General features: G+C 49.7%; 1 pseudogene; it reads right to left on the reverse strand.

The window, feature by feature from the left end:
* Positions 1-3,263: 3,263 nt before the first annotated feature.
* LOC148090713 (U2 spliceosomal RNA) lies at positions 3,264-3,378 on the reverse strand (annotated as a pseudogene).
* Positions 3,379-7,298: the final 3,920 nt, after the last annotated feature.

The following is a 7,298-nucleotide window of genomic DNA, read 5'->3' on the forward strand; positions in this document are numbered from 1 at the left end:
GTTTGCTACTTAGTGCCCTCCCCCTCTCTCAGGTATTGATTAAATCCAGCCAGGAGGAGGTGAGGGGGCATCTCTGTGCTGGCCCCGGTCTGGATCTACTCCCCCCTTGGTAGCCTTCTGGCTCCATCATTCCTGCTCCGTGTCTGTGTCCTATGCGAGTCTGACATCATTGCTGAGCCATCACAAATGGATGTTGGGCCAGCCACTTGCTCACGCCGGAGCCAGACCAGCACTCACGGGGAGTTCTGTCTCTGCAGCTATTTCTACAAAGCTTTGGGCACTGGTGTCAGTAGGCTTTTGCTGACTTGTCCCATGCAAATGCGAAAGCACCTAGAGGCGGAGGCCCTGCCAACGCCCTCCAGAAAACGCCCGTGACAGAGGCCTATGGGCACCATTTCCAGCTGCGGTGGGTGGGGAGGGAAGGCCTGCCTGGTTCTCGTGGGGAAAGGCGTCTTGAGCACTGTTGTCAGCTGGAAGCTCGTCCCCCTGTTACGCCATCGGCCACTGGCGAGGGCATCTTCCACAGAGCCCAGCTGGGGGTGGGGAAGCGAGTGTGCACATGTAACCGAGCAGAAAGCACCGTTACAAGACTGAGGGTGGCTGTGGGAGCAAGTGACTCAAAACCTATAAAAATAAACCCGACTTCAGTTGCAGCGAGGACTCAGGAGGCCTCCTGAGTTATTTTTATTTAGTGAGGGTCTTTTCAATCCTTTAATTGTTAATCTTCCTCTTGGCTGGAGAGCTCCTTCTTGCAGGATCATAAAGCTAAGTGCAACCTCAGGCGGGCTATTTGGGGGCCTTACTCTCGGCCCCCAAGCACTTGTTCGTCTAACCCTGCGCGCCCACGGTACCCAGCCGTCTGTGCAGGGCCCTGGCTCCTGTGCCACAGCCACGAGCTCACGGCGGGGGTGGGGAAGGAGGGCAGCGGGTGAAGCTGGGGGCTGGGGGTGGGGGACCCTGCAATTAGAAGCAAGCTCATTAAACCACCCTGGGGAGGCAGTGCAGCCGCCAACATCAGCTTGTCTCTGCCACACCTGTCTGGTGCTCTATGATGAAGCCACTGACAAACTTCTATGGGGAGTTCATCGTAACACGGGAAACGCTTATTTCACACTGCCCTGTACATTCAGTACAGAAATAATAGCTATATTTGAGCACAAACCCCTCGCTCCTAATTTATATATATATATAATCAATCTCATTAAACCAACAGCCTACAGTGTCAGTTTCTCATCCAGCCTGAAAGATGGAGAAACTGAGGCTCAGAGACACCGGGTCACTTGTCCAGTGGCTGAGTGCAGAATCAGGTTGTAAGCCCTGCCTGTCTGACCCCAAAGCCTCCGCTTTCATTCTTTACACCGTGCAGATCAACCAGCCACGGCCGATAGAAGAGATCAGAAGGAAAGAGACCCGCGTGATGGCACCTGAGTTCTGGGACTTTGGGCATATTTGGAATGTTTTGTATGATCCGTGAGGACCATAAATTTCTCTCGTAATGAAGAACATTAAATCTGGTTTTGTAAGTTCCGTTTCCACGTGGCATCCAGGAAACACAGGCGGCCTCGGACAAGCCTCGTGGTGGGCCCTGATGACTGCCTGGGGGTCCGGCTGAGAGCGGGGAGTCCCCACTCTGTGGCGTGCCGGGGCTGCTGGTTCAACACACAAGATGACTTGGGTGGTTCAGATTTCTTTCCTCTCCCCCCTGGCTGTTCTCCAGCCCCAACCAAACCAGCATCAGGAGGAACAACCCGAGGCTAGTGAGGCCGAGAGCTCCTGCTGCCCCAGGCCCTTGGAGCCTGGGCTGGTTTCCTGGGGCTGCTACAAGTTACTGCTAACTGGGTGCCGTAAAATAATCGGAGGCTGGGAGCCTGACATCAAGGGGTCAGCAGGGCCGAGCTCCCTCCAGAGGCTCCAGGGGAAACTGTTCTTGGCCTGTGGATGCATCACTCCAAGCTCTGCCTCCATTTTCACGTGGCTCCTCCTCTCTGGTCTGTATCTCCGCTATCTCTTGCAAGGACACTTGTCAATGGATTTCGGGTCCACCTGGATAATCCAGGGTGATCTCATCTTGAGATCCTCAACTTAATGACATCTACAGAGACCTTTATTCCAAATAAGGTCACATTCTCAGGTCCCAGGTATTAAAACACGGACATATATTGGGGGGAAGGGGATTACCACCTAGCCCAGAATTAAGAGCATCCTTCCTAGCGCAGGGCTCATGACAAGAGGCAATGGGGCAGATGCTGGGCTCACATGTGGTGATCTCATTGGTCCCGAATTTCAGCACCAACTGTTGAATCACCCACCTCAGTAAGGAAAACTCTGCTGCCCACTGAAAACGGGCAGAGCTGTAAGCGCCTGTCTCCGTCACCTCCCTAACCACGCCACGTCTCTTGAACAACAGGTACCGATGGATCAAAACGAAGCAGTGTCCCTTTAAGATCCTGAGGCCCAAAATCTTGAAATCTCTCTTTAATTGTATGGTAGCCATTAAGGGCTTTGTCAGAGAAGGATGACAGGAGTAATCACCCGAGAACAGGTTTCTAGGTAATTTATACTTAGTCAATCCAAAACTAATTCCTGAGTGACCTATACGGTGCCTAAGGAGCCTGGAATAATCATGTATTTACCCTTTACCCTGAAATTAGATGGTTCTCACTAGGTAATTACCCAGCCACCGAGCGACAATCACCGTGTAATTAAATGGTCAGTGGCTCCCATATTATTAAACAGCATTGACATGATCTTCGTTCCACAGAACCCTGCACTGTCACCACAGAATTAAACTCCCCACCGAGAAATTACAGCCCTTCCCGGGAAGTTCTGTTCTTTGCCTGGATGGCTTCTGAGTTGGCAGAAACTCCCAGCACCACGTGCCCCTGAGGGAGCCAGGAAACAGCCCGACCTGGCCACAGATACGGCCTCCTGGGCGTGGGCTCCTGGGCGGGCTGGGTAGCACCTCTGCAGCCCAGCTCCGGGCCGGCACTGGGAGCTCTGGGCATTCGCCTCCATCCGTCCCCAAGAGCGTGCTCCGCAGGAGTGGCCGGCCTCGCGCCCTTTCTCTCCTGGGTGTGGTCCTACCCGGGCACGGAGCATCCTGGGAGAGCTTGAAGCCCTAAGCAAAGCGAGAGTTCAATTTCAGCCTGAAGCATCATATAAGCATGAGCTGCCTCATAAGTCCCATGAGGACAGCATCTCTCTAACAGGCCTTGTTTACAGCCTTGTCATCACACTATCACCTACCATCATTGAGCACCTACTATGTGTCATCAGCCCTGGCACATAGTAGGTGTTCAATAAATACTAGTTGGATTTATTTTAAACTGATAAGAACAGATACTACACTTGATCTTAGCCAAAAGGCCGAGAAGCGATAGTTGGATTTATTTATTCATTCATTCATTGGTTTGCATCTGCTACGTGCCAGCCACCATGACTGACGCCTGTCAAGGACACCGTGAGGTCCGATGGAGGCTCAGAGAAGCTGGGTCACTTGCCCAAGGTCTTTTTACAGCTAGTCGGTGGCTGATACAAGATCAAAGCGGGTGTTTCCGACTCTAAAAGCTGTGCTCTCCCGATAACACCATAACCTCTTGGCCATATACAGCCTCAAACCACCCTGGACACTGAGGAGGGCTTAGGAAAGCTAGTGGCTTCCCAGGGTTGAATCGCTTTGGGGTCTAAACCTTATTTATGCAGAGCAGCCATAATCGTTTATGTGTTACTCACATTTAATAAACAAAGGAAGTGAGGCTCCAAGAGATTAAGCAACTTGTCCAGAGTCTCACCCCTGGTAAGTGGCTTAGAGCTGACCTTGGGGTCAGAAACCATTTGTCTGCCTGGTGTAACTGGAGAGAGAGAGACAGACTGCTTGTCTCAGGTTCTCACATTTTTAATGTAATGTATTTGGGTCGGCATTGTTTCTAGGTGTTATTACTAAAATGTAGTATCTCGCTAGCACTTCCTAACACCTTAGATCTAAGTACCTAGCCTCCAAAGATCGATTCAGGGGGGAAAGTGAGACCAGATGCGGATGGATAGAGCTTGAGGTTATAAAGAGAAAAAGATTCAGGCCATGACTAACAAACAGGTCTCATCTTAAAGTCAATCCGGGTCGATTCGTAATAGCGCCTGGAACACTATACTGTGAAGCCTTCCGAGGCTGCATCAGGACACAGCAAGATAAAGCATCATGATCGATTAGTGATGTCTGCCAAGGACACTGCGGAGGGAGTGGCTGAGCGCGAGCCAGGGATGCACCGTGTCTGATCTGGAATTCCACGAAATGAGGTGAAGCTTGGAAGCTGCCAGGGGTGGGGAGAGGCCAATGAATGCAGCCTGAAGACCATCAGCAGACAAAGACATTCTTTCCCTCAAATGCAGGTGCTCAAAGGAGAAACTGAAAAAATATCAGTACAGTGAAAACTAGAGGTCAGGGAGCCTCGCTTCCACTCTCAGTTCTGCTGTTAATTAACTGCGAGACTTTGACACCCACCCCCCAGCACTGCCCCTGCCTGGGTCCTGGCTTCCTCATCCGTCAAATGAAGGTATTTGAGTGGCAAATCTTCAAACCACTTCCAATTCCAGGATTCTAAAGTGCATAGTGCTTAATACTGAGCTAGTGAGAGAAGAAAAAAAAAAAAAAGTGGGCAAAAGCTGATCAAATACTTCTCTTAATTCTCTGTTGGAGGGGGTGAGATACAACACAGGAATCAATACTTCCATTTGGGCCATATTGAGTTTTAGCATGAATTCAACATCCAAGTAGAGATGTCAAATAGGCAATTGGACACATAAGTCTAGCACTCCAGGGAGACGCCGGGGTAGAAGAAATAAATGTCGGAATCAGCAATAAACAGATGGGCTGTCTGAGATCCCCTGGGGGAGAGACTAACTAAAAGGAAGTAAGGGGAGGTCCAACATTTAGACTTTCAGGAGAAAGGGAGGAGCCAACAGAGACTGAGAGGGAACATCCAGTGAGGCAGGGAGGGAAGCACAACCACGTCACTGTCACAGAAGCTTAGGAAGAAAGAATGTCAAGGAGGGAGCTGTCAGCTGGGCCCAACGCTGCTGAAAAGCAGAGCTGCATGAGGAAGGGAAATAAGCTTGGCAAGTTTCATCACTGGTGACCTTGATAAAAAGTGTTTAAGAAAGTGATGGGGCCCGGCTGGCGTGGCCCTAGGATCCAGGAGATCGCGGTTGGATTCCGGGTCAGGGCACATGCCCGAGGGCAGGCTCCTCGATCCCCAGCAGGGGGCGTGCGGGAGGCAGCCGATCAATGACTCTCATCATGGATGTTTCTCTCTCTCTCCCTCTCCCTTCCTCTCTCTGAAATCAATAAAGACATATTTTAAAAAATAAAAATAAAAATAAATAAAATTAAAAAATAAAAAGATGGGAACAAAACCTGATTGGAATGACCAGAGGAGATACCAGGACATGAGGAAATGGGGCCAGTTAAGTGTAGACAAAAGGCCTGGGCTCGAGGGTCACATGGCCCACAACTATTACAGGTGTTCAAAAATACAAATTCCTGTCCCTTTCATCGACCTGCATTTAAGGGGTCTGCCATTTCCCACAGTGACACCTTTCTGACAACTTGTCAGGGCTCCCTGTCACATTCTAGTAGCAAAGTCTCTTACCTTGACCTTGCCCCGGGGAAAACTGATAGACCCGTAAGGCTCGCCGGCTCTTCCTCCCAACCCCCACGGTCCTGTCAGAGGGATGTCTCATCAGGCAGGTTGCCGATAAGGCCAGGTGACACCTTACTCAAGGAGAGGAAATTGATCATGTACAAATGACTTCTAAAGAAACCCTGCCAGGGAGGGAATATGAGAGGCTCATAAATACTGCAATAAGGGCTGTCAGGCCAGCCACAAATTCTACTGACTCTCCTGCAGGAACATTATAGTCAATATCCGCGTGCTACCCAACAAGGGTGGTTACCGATCAGTTAGCGATTCATCCTACTTTCCTGCACCAGGGACTCTAGACCATCCATGATAACCGGTGATGCTGATCCTGACCAACCCACCCATCCACTCGGCTGCTCATTTGTTCGACATATATTTTCTGAGCACTCATCTGCAGAGCAGTATCTTCCATGCTGTGAGATATGCAATGAAGTATATGGCATTTAGCAAAATTTCTTTTTTAAAAATTCACTGAGCATCTACTATATGCCAGGATTCTAGGCCAAACCGAAATCCCAGCCCTTAGAGAGTTTCTGTTCTAGTAGCTCTGGGCCCTGGGACCAGCAATCGTACAAATCAAGTCAGGGAAAGGATTACAACCAGTGTGAGGAATGAAATCTGTGGACCAGGGCAAATAGTTAAATGTCTGTTGAAAGGTTCTGGTGGTAAAGGCACAAATAACAGGAAACCTGTGGGAGGTCCGGCTCTTCTGGGAACAGGCTGATTGGCTGGAATTGAGATCATACTTTTGACTAATGATCTTGGTTGGCTGTCAGTAACGTTCCCCTCATTGCAACAGTGTCCAGCATCAAGAAACATGAGTTATATTCTTTAGAGCCATGAGTCACTGAGGCCAGGCTCTGCTCAGGACTGTGTTATTTTATTGAGCCAAGCACCTCAAGGCTGGCTGCAGGCCTGCTCCCATGTAGCAGAACCATCTTCCCAGAAGCAGGCTCGCCCTGGGGGTGGGCAGTCGGTTCACCGGGGAATTGTAACCTGCAGAGCTCAAAGGAGGTGATTTGTGTCTGATGTCCCAACACCCACTTCCCGGAATACACCTCTGAAACTATCAGGAGGGGAAAAAAAAAAAAAAATGACTGCATTTTCTAGTAACTGCCAGTCTCAGAGAATGCTTGCTGGAAATTCTTTGGGGATTGATTGTTATCAGAAAATCAAAAAATATTATTCTAGCTTAACTGAAATTGACCCTCTCTCCTGTTCACTCACTGTATAACTCATCAAGGAACTTAAGTTTGGTACAAATCCTTCAGTACTAATGATGAAATCCGCACACCTACCAATGACAGCTAACACACAGCCTTGCTGTGGGCCAGGCACTGTGGAAGGCAGTTCACGGGTAGTTTCTTCTTAAAGCCATCCTGTGAGACAGGTATATATATTGTCCCCACTTTACAGATGAGAAAACTGAGGTATCAAGAGGTCGCTGACTTGCCCAATGCCTCACAACTAATAGCACAAGGGCAGGGGTTTGAATCGAGGTTTAGCTGACCGCAAATCCGTGCTTTTCGCCACTCCATGTCTTTTGTCTAGCACAGCAAGCTCAGCGAAGCTGCTGGCCACTTCCCACCTGCCTAGGGACAC

The sequence above is a fragment of the Miniopterus natalensis genome, chromosome 22 (genome assembly GCF_054644295.1).
Source record: "Miniopterus natalensis isolate mMinNat1 chromosome 22, mMinNat1.hap1, whole genome shotgun sequence".
In the NCBI taxonomy this organism is placed as follows: Eukaryota; Metazoa; Chordata; class Mammalia; order Chiroptera; family Miniopteridae; genus Miniopterus; species Miniopterus natalensis.